This window comes from Lagopus muta, chromosome 22 (genome assembly GCF_023343835.1).
Source record: "Lagopus muta isolate bLagMut1 chromosome 22, bLagMut1 primary, whole genome shotgun sequence".
Classification (NCBI taxonomy): domain Eukaryota; kingdom Metazoa; phylum Chordata; class Aves; order Galliformes; family Phasianidae; genus Lagopus; species Lagopus muta.
In genome coordinates, this window is record NC_064454.1 from 717,209 (window position 1) to 730,280 (window position 13,072).

Below are 13,072 nucleotides of genomic sequence, written 5' to 3' on the forward strand. Positions count from 1 at the left end.
GCCCCAGCTCCTCTGTGGGTTGAAATGATGCCAAACCCATGGGATATTTTAACTCCTGGTGCGCCGTCGCCTTGATGGGATGCAGGAAGGCTCGTTCCTCGCTGTTGGTGCACATTTGTTATCTTACAGCTGCGTCACTGATGATTTTCTTACAGGTTTACTTTTCAGATCTGCCCCTTTTACTGCTTTCCCACGTTGTGTGTAGGGAAAATATTTCCATATGGGGTGAAGGGTTTGTTCCCAGTACTGTGGCTGAGCTCCTGTTGCATGCTGGCACAAGCGGTGGGAGGCAGTGCTGATAACCTCTTTGCTTGTGCAGTGCAGTCTCAGGATTGATCTGAGCATAAAGCAACACAATCAAATTCCCCTGTATGTATTTTGTGTTATTTTTTTTCCAGCGGTGATATCATTTCCCCTTTATTAAGTTGCATGGAAATTGTGTCTTAGTACTTTAATGTCTTGTTCTGCACTTAAGGGAACGTTTTAGATGAGCAGCAGCATTGAAAGCCCTCTTTCTTTATTAATATCCATCTCCTTCATCCCTTCCTCAGTGACATTACCCCCTGCTTTATGGCAGTTGTGGGGGTGGAGCGGAGGCTGATGGCCATGCAGCAGTACTTGTGCTCTTTGGGTTACCCCCATCTCACTGCAGGCTTTCTCCCCTGGCTCCAAAGGCTGTGCACAGCGGTGTGACGTGGCCTCACTGCGTGCTTTTAGCTAGGAGGGCTCAGGCAGGGGTTGCTCTGTGCCTTGGGGGCCTTCCAATAAATCCCAGTGGAGCCAGCTTTCCTTAGTGCAGCTCGTGAGGGCCTCAGAGCTGAAAATAGAAAAGGAGGAAGGCTGCAGAGCGCTTCCCATCCCATCCTTTATGTCTCATCGACGCTGAAGTGCTCTCTCCCCTGGCCGGTGCATTCAGCGCATATTAAACACAATATGAAATTCCATCTCAGAAAACCCCAGAGATGGCTCGATCGACTGTCCTTTAAATAGAATTAAAATTGACCCGAGGCAGATCTGCAAACCTATTGAATTACTCAGTCCAGCACCGAGCTTGGGTTGGTCTCTCAGGGAAGGAACAGCGCAGCCTGGGGCAGGATGAGGAGCCCTGCTGGCACAAGGGCAGCAGCTTCTCACCGTGGCTTTGCACAAATCTGTGCCATAAAAATGTCATCCTGTGCTGCAGATGCATGCTTGAGGTTTTGGGTGTAAGCAAGAAAGTTGAGAATGGGCGTAGGTGGCAGTGGGGCAGAGTACTGATGGGGAGGAGCACACACAGCCCAGCTGTCCCCATCATTCTCACCCTGAGCACTGCATGGGCACTGTTCACAGACAGAGGATGTGAGTTTGGAAGTCCTGCGTGCAGCCAGGTGTTGGACTCGGTGATCCTCACGGTCCCATCCAGCTGGGGCTGTTGTGTGATTGTGTGGCTCTATGATTCTTCCTCCTCAGGTTGTTTAGCTCCATGCTAAAATATTTAACGTGGTACGAAGAGCAACAAAAAACCCCACGAGCTAATCTGCTGTGGTTTCCAGAAGCTGTACCCCCTCCCTGGCCCTGTTGTCAGAAATGGGAAATCTCTCTTGCTTAGTAATGCTTTTCAGCTTGTGGCTGGCGTGGCTGCACCGTGTGCCATGCATCCAGCTGCCTATCTATAGGACATCTAATGGGCTCCAGAGGGAGCCTGGCCCGCGGCCCACGAATCAGCAAACCTGGAGTCTCATCAGCGCTTCAGGCACCAGAGGCATTTTAAAAGACCTTTATCATGAGCAGAATTAGCAGAACTCGTCCCTCTGGTACCTGTTAGCTATTTTATTCAGCCCCCTTCACCTCCTGGATAAAAAATAATGTGCATCTGTTTTGTTTGAAAAAACTGTCCTGTGGGCATTTGTGCTATTCAGGGCTGTGCAGTGCCAGGGGACAGCGAGCAGCATTTCATTGGCTTGGCTGGCTGGTTGAGGCTGGAGAGATATAGGTCGCTTGGCAGGGTGAAGATGAGTCCTGGATAGCCTCTTTCTGCTGGTAACTTGCCTTGGTGCTGGCTTGGAGAGCTGGCCTGCAAGCTGGTCCAGGGGATGGGGGTGCAGTGTGGTGGTCCAGGTGGTTTGGGGCAGCAGGGAAAGGCGAGGATGTAGGTAAGGTTTTGGGCCTTTCTAATTCAGCTGGAATGTCTTTCTATCCTTCTCTCTTGGGTGCAAACGTTTTGCACACAATGTTATCTACTCGGTCTCCAAATGGGAGAAAATGATGGTAGGGCTTGAGCACACAGCCTTGATTTATACCTGTGTGTGAGACCGGCACAACCCAGCCCCAGCCACAGCTATTATTAGCTGACAGATTTTAAAGAAAAACTATATAAATCTCCTCTTGTGCCATAAATACACTTCTGCCTTGGGAGACCATGAAGAAGCTCATTAAACCACATCCTGAGAGAGAGGCATGTGTCATCTGCAGTGACAAGCGATGCAGCCTCCAGTTACCTTGCTGGCCAGGCCTGGGGAGTATTTATTGAACTTAAAGGGGGTTTAATGCTCGCTCAGGACAGAAGAGGCAAACGCACTCAATTTTGGCAAGGCAGGGGCCTGGAAACTGCATTCCTGAGTTTTATTCCATGGCAAGCAGGGAAACTGTAACTATAGATGAGAGGAATAAGCGTGAGGGGCTGAATGTGAGGTCTGCCAGAAGCTCACTGCTTAGGTGGGTTGCTCTCCTGCAGGTCAGTTTGCTCCCAGGGCTTTTCCGCAGGTGAATGAAAAGAAAAATGAATTAAAAAAAGAGAGAGAAAAGACCAAAAAAGAGAAGATTAAAAAAAAAGAGAAAATACAGGAAAAAAGAGGAAAAAAAAAAGGAGGAGGACGTTTGTCCCCTGGTGTGGGCCCAGCAAAGGACCAGCCTCATGGTGCATTTTTGCTAGTGGGATCCAGAGCCAGAGGACCCTGAGGAATTTCACACATCTCTGGTGCAATTTGTCTCCTCTTTTTCCTTCTGGGTGGAAGCAACACTAAGAGGAAGAATTATTCAGCTCGATAACCACAGCTAGAGCAACATCTCTGATGCTGCTCTTCCAATTCAAAGGACTGAAAACCAGCACAAAGCTTTGCGATCCACTTTTCCACCACCAGTTGGTTTAAACCCTTCCTTTCTGGTTCCCCATACATACCAGGTGCAGCTATACATCTCCATTAGCATGCAACGCAGAGCAGCAATCTCTGTAGTACAAACCAGTTCTCCAGATTGAGAACTTGCCAAGAGTTGGATAAGCTGTAATAAAGTCCCTTGTTGTAAGAGCACCCCGCTGACACAGGCTCTGATCTGAAAGGAGTGGGAGCAGAATTAAATTCCCTCTGCTGAAGCCTGTCCATTATTCTTGGGCATTGGATTGCAGGAGCTGAGAAAGCTGCTCTGGAAGCAATAAGTGCTCACTACAGAGAGCCCGGAGTGCTGTGTGCTCTTGGCAGGGGAGGGATGGCAGAAAGCAGCTGCAAAACCTCACCCAGCTGCAGGAGGGGAGGGGTTTGGAGGGGAAAGGAGCGGACAAAGCTGCTCCAGCAAAAAGGGCTGAGGGATGTGGAGCAGAGAGGATGTGCTGCACTGTGGCTGCAGCTCCCCGCACCCAGGTTTGCTGAGAAGCACCAAACCCACAGTGCCCAGCCCCAGGTGAGTTACTTCAGGCCACGTTTTTAATATCATTTGAAGCCTGAAGACTCAGCCAGGTGCCTTGTGGGATTTGCAATAACATCTAAGTGCTGGAAATCTTTGAAATCCTGTAAAGTGGGTGAGAAATGAGCTGAAGGCAAGGGAGCAGAGCAGCACAGACCCTGTGAGCGGAGCACAGGTGTTGCATGGCTTACACAGGAACTGAAAAGCAAAAGGATTGGCCCCGCAGTTCCTTGGAGTTTTTGTCTTTTCATTTAAAAAAAAAAAAAAAAAAAAAAGAAGGCTGAAAAGGAGCTTTTCAGCTTGAAAAACACTTCATTCTCTCCTCCACATCTCGTCTGTCAGCCTATCAGCCCCATCTCCCATCCCTGCTGCCCTCCCTCTCCAATGCCAGCCAAATGCCTTTAGTAAGGTGCACTCCATACTGATGCCCTTTCCTTTTCCCTCTGTGCCATTCCCCCAGTCTTTGTGCCAGCTGCAAACTTGATCAGGGCCAATGTGATGCTTTCTTGCAGGTCATGGATAAAAATGCCAAACAGCAGCAATGCAGCACACACTGCGAGGACTCCCACCCCCAGAAGTGCCCTTTGGGATGAGCCACCTTGCCAGCTGTGCATTGCCTTGTGTGCCCTGCTGACCTCCTTCCATCCCAGTCTCTTAGTCAAGATATCACACAGGACCCAGCCTGAATGTATCACAATGAAAGCATCACCTGTATCAGCCAAATTTCTAACTTCATCAAAAAAAGATATCAATATATTTCAACAAGATTTATCTTCCACATGTCCCCCTTGATTGGCATCCTTTGCGTTATTCCCATTAATTCCTTACTAAACAAGTCCTGTAGCAGATTTCCCGTTATTGTGCCTGGAGTCAAAGTTGGGCCAACAGGGCTGTAATTACACAGGTCATCTCATTTATCCTTCCTGTTCATTGGTGCAATGTTCATTTCCATCCAGCTTTCTGGATCCCGTTAGTCCTCAAGGGGGTCATTGAAGATCAGCATCTCAGGCTGACCTGACTGGATGACGCCGCTGTGGATGGGATGCATCCCATGCAAAAAAAATCACATTCATCAAAATTTGAAGGTACTTCACCACTTCCCCCCAGCTCTTACGGGGATTGAACCAATGTCTTACAAATATTGGAGAAAATTGGCAGAAAACAGCTAAAACCAGAAGCGCTCTCCTCACACATGTACAAACAGCCAAAAATAAGTGCTGTTATTGCTTTGAAATCCTGAGGGTTTTGATGAGAAGTCGTGCATATGTGTGTGGATGTGCATGTACATGGCTTTCTGTAAATGTGTTTGCTTTTACTGTAAACCTGGCTTCCTGGCACAGGAATATTTAGTCCCTGTGCCGAGCACTTGGAGCACACAAGTGTGCCTGCATGAGCTCTCGCCACTTACGCTGATGGGGCTTTCACATCGTAATCTTTATTTCTCATTTGGGTTATAGACATTTTCCAGCATCCACAGTCTTTGAACCTATAAATTAAAACTTCCATATACCATATCATTGCTCCCAGCTCGGTGAGGACACAATATCTATCCAGGCATGTTTATTCCTGCTGCTGCCACAGGTGGAAGCTGTGATATCAGTCCAACACCTAACACTGTTTAGACAGGAGTGTCAAAAGCAAAGGAAGGCATTTTTCATCAAAGCCGTTAAGATTTCTTGGCCAATTTTATGGCTGCTCAGCCAGGGCACCACGTTCCTGCCCCTCTCCTTTGCCCTGGGGATTTTCAAAGCAGTCTCCAGCTCTGATCTCCGTGCAGAGCATCCCTGCCCTTTCTGAGCTGCTCCTGCAGCAGCAATCGGCAGCAGAAAGCAGCTCAGTCTGTGCAGAGGAGAGCGCTACAGGGAGAGGGGGAGTTTGAAAGGCTAAAAACAATTCTTGCAGACTGAACTGCAAAATAATTAAGAAGGAAGACTGAACTCCTATATTTTTGTTATTGGGATGCTTTTCCCACATGCAAAATCTCACCTGCCCAATGTTGAGGGGTTTACTGTTCTCTTTTGAGTGCGGTGGCTGCACACTTTCCTGCTGCATCACCCCTTCCCTCACCTGCAAGGAATCCTACTCTCTAACCAGCACTCACTGGCAGCAGTTAACCCTCTGTATAATCAATAGATATTAAGATGTTAAAATCACAAAAGAACAAGAGAGTTAGGCAAAGTAGACTAAGATAATAGGAGAGAACTAAGATAATAGGAAAGAATAAATGGAAGGCTTACCCATGTACTAGGCTCACCTACAAAAAACACCAGAAGAAAGGATCTCCAGACAAGATCCTTCCCCACTGGTAGCCAGCTCTTAAATAGGTTTAGGAGGGGTGCAGCCAGGCTCCATCCCTTCCGGCAGCACAGCTCAGTTGCTTTCACCTGTGCTCCTCTGGCTGACTCATGGCTCACCTCAGGTGATCAATCAGAGGTTCAGGCAGTGACTCAGCAGTTCCTATACATCCTCCTTGGCTCTTTGGGCAATGCTTGGAATTTGGATCTACTCACTGACCAAGGCCAATGTTCTCCCCTGCAGCAAAACCAGCCGGTATCATGCCCTGCTCCCACTCATTCCTCACGCTGCCCAGGTATCCAAAGGCTCTGTGGTGTCACCAGCCTTGCTGGACACCACTTTTTCCTCTCTTGTTTTTCAAGGAGCTTCATGTGTGTGAGCATCACGCTGGGTGCTTGTCTCTCCAGCTCCAGGCCTCCCCGAGGATATGACAAACCAGAACACATTGCAGAGGGAGTTCAAAATTATCTATCTCCAACATCCACTTAATCCATCGTGAGGAGGACCGAAAAGCTCTCCAGGCCTGCAGGAGCTCTGAGCAAGCCGCCGTTTCTTATGCTGAGCCTGTGTTCCCACTTGTCAGTTTGATTTCTCAATGCTTTACAATCTCTGGTATTCTCGGTGAGGATACGGCATCACGTCCATCACCCGTTATCACTAGGTCCCCGTGTTTCCTTTTCTTCTCTCTCAGCCGCTTTGCAATCTTGAACCAATAAAAAAAAGTAAAAAGAAGAAAAAGGAAAAGAAGAAGCAGCGGCAGCTTTTCAGTTCCTTATCCGCCGCAGCCTGGATTACATCCAGGCCTCTTGCTATGATCCTTCAAGTTCCTACTAAACATGCCCTGCATCTCCTGATAACATTAAATCTGCATCTTGGTTGGTTTATCAGTACTTCTGGGGACAAGCAGGGCTGGCGCGTGAGGAAGGCGCAGCACTGCAACAGGTTATGGCATGCAAAGAGATGGGATGGAGCAGCACTGGTCTGATCTGCTCCCAGCCAGACCCAGTACAGCTGGGAACCGCTGCAGGACACCCACATGCCAGGCTGAGTTATCCTGAAGGTGATGAATTTGCAGAGCCAACAAGGCCGTTCAGGCTGTGCAGTGCTGAAGCAGCACTGGTCTGAGTTCCTAGGGACAAATAATTTGATTTTCCTATCCCAGTGCTCAGGATATGATTAACAAACCTGTATCCCATTGCAGCGCTGCAGCCGCTGGTAAACGAGGATTGTTGGTGCAATGAAGTGAAACTCAAAATACATGTGTGAAGTTAATGAAGAGAAAGAAAGTCTTGTTTTGGATTCATTAGAATCAGTAACAGCGTCCAATTAAGAAACATCCACTGCATAACCACAGCAGAGGTTTAAAAACAGCAGATAAGTGCTTCAGGTCGTCTTGGGATCGAAAGGAAGGGGAGTTTTAACACTTTCTTTGTATTTTCTGCTTCCTGAAGGCAAGGCATGACTTGAAATCTGTCTCCTTGAATACTGAGAAAGAGCATGCCTGGGCAACGATGGCCAGTGATGGCTTGTTGGCTGTCAGGGCAGTTGGCCATCAGGACAGTTGACCCTTGGGGTGGTAGATGTAGGCTGTGAGCCATCTGCAGCATCCCCAAACCAGGACTTTGCCACCTATCAGGGCTCAGAGTCTGGTATGGACCTCAAAGCTGATGTAAGCAGAGGCTGACTTTCCCCTTTATTATTTCACAAAAGCACCATGGAGATGCAGGGGAATTAAGATGCCTAGACTTTAACACAGATCATTTCTAAGGTGCATCTGAATGGAGCTTCCAGAAGACTTATAGCTTGTTTTGGTCATAACCCCACTGCAGCCGGTCTTGTGCACTGATGTTATTGATACAGCCAGTAATTACATTTTCACATAGGCATTTTTTCTATGTGTCTACACTGTGTTTATTACAAACTCTCAATTATTCATTTTTTCCCCTCTCTTGTCATCCCTCCCTCTTCTCTGCCTATTTATATTTCCCTCCTGGTCTTATTTTTCACCTGTCCTCTGGCTTTTCCTCCAGCTGTGCTCCTCCATGTCTCCGACCAGGGCAATGGCCCCAGATGGGCTGAAGCCCCCTTGTCCCCATTCCCGGACGAATTTACTTGGCAGTGGGATATCTCCTCTGTTCAATTTTCTCCCCACCTTTGCCCCAACCCATTTTTCTGCATCGCTGAGCTCCTGCCACAAACCTCCCTGGTGCCTTTTCTGTTACAGAATGAGAAATAAAAATGTGGCACCGTTGTTACTGCTCATCTATCTGCTGTGCCTAGGTGAATAATGCAAGGAAACATGTATGTATTTATACAGCAAATGGGAAAATACATTTCTTAAGATGAATGAGGTTGTTTTCAGCCTTGATGCACCCAATAAAATAACCCAGTATCAAGAGGGAGGTTTATTTTGAAGTCTGGACGTGTCATAATATCAGCTCCCAACCAGGACTTCAAATTACATAAATCAGAGAGTGGAAGAGAGGGGAAAGGCCAGGAAAGCAGCAAGAACAGGGTGAATACAGGCATATATAAAACTCCAGGCATGGGGTGTACAAACATGAGGGCACATCAGAGTGGCCTGCCAGATGGATGCAGGATATGAGACGGGCTTTGACACCAGCTTTTCTATCTCCTTGTTCTTTTCTTTTTAATGTATTTTCCCCTCTGTGCTCAGCTCCAGAGCAAATTCCCCTTCTCATCTCACAGAATGGGAAATTGCAGCATTGGGAGCCTTTGGTGATGGCTGTGGGATGCAGAGACTGCAAGTTGGTCCCCAAGCACCCCAGGAAGCTGCTGGCATCAGCAAGGTCAGCTCCGAATCCAGTTTCAAATCCCACTTCAAATCCCTTCAATTTCTACATTTCCTCCAATAACTGCCCCAAGAGCCCCACGCCAGCCAGAAACTGCTGCAAATGAGCAGAGGTGTTGCCTTAGGCTTAAGAGAAAGAAATAAGTTTTGGTGTGAAATCTGAGTATTTTCTCTATGGAAACCATTGGCTTTTTAATACATCCCCCCTTCAGAACGGTGCTACCCATTTGTAGTGTGCCAGTGTGTGTATTTCTGCTTTTCCACTGGAAAAGTGGGGGAGTGTTTGGCACAGAGCACTCTCTTCCCAGCTGAAAACTCAATTCCTTGCCAAAGCAAAGAGGGGGAGATGTGGAAAAAGCCTGCAACGAGCCATAAGCTTTATGTCACAGCTTTGCCTGGCACAAAAAAAAAATTAAAAAAAAAATCCCATGCTGCTTCCTTACAGCCTGGGGAGAGCTTTCCTTGCTTGCGATGCAGCACAGAAGTGTAAAGCGTGTTGTGATCTCAATATAGGATTAGTGCTGCTATTTATCTGTGCAGTGTCACTGAGATAAGGAGCAAGAGAGGAACCCAAATGAAAGGGCAGAAATGCTGCCCAACTTCAGGAGGCACAGGGCAGAAAAGATGCCCCCCAGCAGCACTCGCCCCTGGTGTGCATTGCTCCCTCCACGGACGGTTTGATGGCTTTGGGAGCCGTCATTCAGCAATAGAATTTTCGCTTGGGAAGAGGCTGCAAAAGGCAATATTTTGGCTAAAAACCAGCTGCAAAAATGGATTGGCTCCATTTGCAAGGCTGCAACAGCTCTGAGTTCATAAGCGTGCATGTTTCCCTGTTGAATGCTGCCCCAGCACTCCAGACAAGGCATTTCTCCACAGGAATGAAGAATTTGGACGTGAAAATGCCCACTCCTCACCATAGATGATTTTATTCCTCAGTTTATATTCTGGGGAGATAACTGCAGCCCAAAGCACAGTGGATGTGGCCACAGAAAGCCCTCTGGGAGGAGGCAGAGCTCACCATGCCGTTCCCTGCTTGCCTCTGTCCTTGTCACCACAGCTGTATTTGTTGCTTGTAGCAGATCTGTCTTGCTGGGATGTCTCACTTACCAGGAAGGCTTCATTCCCAATAATTTTCAGACATTGCTGCCCTAGTGATTTATCCCCCTTCAGTTTAGATCTCATTTTTCCCAATTTTACCTTTGTCTCCAGGAAACCTCGTCTATTTTAGTGCAATTTCCTCTCTCTCTGGCTCACCCGCTCCCCGTAGCCCAAATTTGTCTTCTTCTCATATTTATTTCAGTATTTGTCTTCCTCTCCCCATGCAGGCTGTGTGCTCAGGATTTATCTCCTCCATTCCCACAATCTGTCTCCAAGTCCAGCGACTTTGCTTTGCCTTCGTCAGCCTTTGCTTTGTATAATATTGAGCAGCACCAGGGGATGTGGCATCTGCTGAGGGATGGGGAAGTGGGGAGGGAAGGAGTGGCTGGAAGGGGAGATCTAGTGGTTATCTGGTGGCTGGCAACCCTGCTCATGGCAAAGGGATTGGAACTCGTTGGTCTTCAAGGTCCTTTCCAACCAAAGCCATGCTATGGTTCTGTGATTCCAGTTCTCTCCCTCGCAGTCCAACATAGGAAGCTATGAGCTCTTGAGCTAATGTAGCTGCTTGTAGCTGATGTGCTCTGTACAGCAGGGTGTCTCAACAGAAGCCTTTGGGTTGTGATCAAAAGTGCCACCAAGCAGCAATGAAGGAGAATGAAGCTTGGAGGGATGGAGCGTGAGCAGAGGAGGTCTGTCCAGGGATAACTCTTCCTGCAAATTGGGCTTTTGTATTGACCAGGAGAGCCTGGCTGCTGCCATTGCTGTGCTCTCAGCCCTGCCTGCTGCAATGTGACTGATGATGCAATTTCCAAAAAGGTGCTTTTTTCCTCCCCCTGGCAAGTAAGCAAGAAGGGAAGGGAAAGTGGGACAAGGAGCAAATGAAATCATCTCAGTGCTTAATACTCAGAGGTCTGCACTGCCAGAAGTCTTGTGTGTCCTGTTTTCTTTCTGTCTCATTTGCCATCAGCACCACTTGTTTTCTCTGCAGAGCTCCTCAGAATTGCCGTCCAGCATTAGTGGCAAAGCTATAACCACAAGTCCCTGCACACTCCTGCACCTGTCACAATGCCCAGTGATGCTCTCATGATGCCTTCCCACCAGGTGCTCCATCACTGTTTCAGGTCCTTAGCATTTCCACTACAACTGGGCAGAGAGCATATGCCTACATTTCAATCACATATGATCCACGAGATGTTTTATGGATCTAATTGTCGCATATGTTTGTTATGAATCTGTAATAAGAGGCCAGAGCAGATGGCAAAGGCTGGCTGCCAGTCATACGTTGGGAACGGTGAATTTCTCTGAAGTGGAGGTGATGGATTTGGACCACTGTAACCAAGGGTGTTGAGCCCAAGGGTCAGCATTTTGCTACAGGAATCCTTCTTCCTCATGCAATAACCCCTCACCAGCTGTAGGGATCCAAATTAACATAAGACCCAAACCTGAATCTTAAAGCTGATGGTTTCTCTACCAAACACCAATTTGATGCTGCACTGTCAGCTCAAGACACAAACTCCACAACCCATCCTTGCCCTCCTGCATCTGAAATTCTCCCCATTGAAGCAGAGTGTGGGAGGCTCAGTGCACAGCTCCATCACCAGCCTGGGGAGAAGCGGGAAAATCTGCTCCTGAAGGGCACAGCAGCATCCTTGCTGCCTCTGTGAACTAAATTTAAATTACCATGCTACCTGAACTTCATGCAAGGTTCACGCTGGTGCAATGCTATAAATACGGCTGAGAAGACATTTCTATTATAACTCGCTGATTTCTGAGGCTTGGAACCAGGATCGGTCAAATTAAAAAAAAGGAAAAGATAATAAAAGGAGAGAGGAGCGGCAGGGAGAGATCTCAGAGGGAGGGGGCTGCAAAGATTTGGTTAGCCCTGCCCTGGAGATCATCCTGGGACGAGCGCCGACCCATTGAGGAGCATTTGCACCCAGCAGTGACAGCAAACCCTGCAGCAGAGTGGAAAGTGTATCGAGTTGCTGTGTTTTGAAGTTAATTAGCAGTGGCCCTTTTAATTAGGGCTGCAGGGCTCTGTTTCACTGTGTTGGCATCAATGGTCTCTTGTGCCAATGAGGTTTATATGGATCCTACTGGGTGGTTTATATGGATCCTTATAAACGAGGCTTATATGGATCCTTCTGGGTGTTGCACTGCTCCATCTGCAAGCTGAAAGGGCCTTACACCCTTATTCCTATTTCAAAATGGATGCAGAGATCTCTCCCTTGGCCTTGGGAGCTCCAGATGCCAAAATCAGAGCATGGAACTGCTTTTGCAGTTAATCAAACTTAATGTTGTTGTGCTCTTCTTTGCTTTGCTTTGACCTCGCTGAAGCTCTGCCTGGGCTCTCTTGTAACTGGAATGCCCACTCCTTCATTGCTCAAGCAAAGCCACGTGTAATTAATAGCTGTTTTACCATATTGCCTCTTTGTAATGCTACAAAAAACACACAGTGTGCAAGAGATCCTACCTTCTTCCAACCCCAGGGAGTTGCTACTTCTGGGTTCAGCTATTTCTCAGCATCCCAAAACCCCAAAACCTGCAGTTTGGAGCTCAGAGTAAAGAAGGTGTTGGGTGTGAAATTTTGACCCTGACCAGACCAAACCCTGTCCCATGTATCTGAACTTTCCATCCCACAGTGCTTGCTCTTGCAGGCACCAGAGATGGATGGGTTGGGTGGGGGGACACCTCCATGACTCCCCTGCATCCCTCCTGGAGAGCCCCATGGAAAGCTGTTGGTCTCCCACGCAGCTCCTTTCCATCTTTCCTTAAGGACAGCTCTCTCTGAATGAGCTTTTTTTGGTTCCTGTAGGTGGTTGCCTAGGATCAGTCACCAAAAAGGGGAAAAAATGGGAAAGAATGAGGCTGTTCTTGGTTTCTGATGGGAATGCAGTGGCAAATTTATTAAAAATGAAGAAGATCTGATAAAAGAAGTGTTTTTATCCCCCTTTCTACCTCACCTTGAATTCACTGTCTTCCTCCATCACGTATGACCTTGGAAGTGCTTATTGGGTCGGACAAGAAAAATCTCCCATTTTCTTGCAATGTCATCCATTACTCAGCTGAACACACAGCCGACAGCAGAAGATGAACAACAACAAAAAATATATAAATAGGAGAAGCCTCAAAGAGAGCACAAATTAAAATGACTGAGATCAGATAACGAGGAAATGCAGCTAAATTGTTTCCTTCCTTCCTCCCCCCAGC

The 13,072-nt window shown here is 47.6% G+C and overlaps 1 long non-coding RNA gene across 1 annotated transcript; it reads right to left on the reverse strand.

The window, feature by feature from the left end:
* Positions 1 to 232: 232 nt before the first annotated feature.
* LOC125703669 (uncharacterized) lies at positions 233 to 5,948 on the reverse strand. The gene is made up of 4 exons (XR_007380918.1): positions 5,895 to 5,948; positions 5,644 to 5,775; positions 3,158 to 3,309; positions 233 to 2,731 (listed from the first exon to the last, which is right to left on the reverse strand). It is a non-coding gene; the product is annotated as an uncharacterized LOC125703669 (long non-coding RNA).
* Positions 5,949 to 13,072: the final 7,124 nt, after the last annotated feature.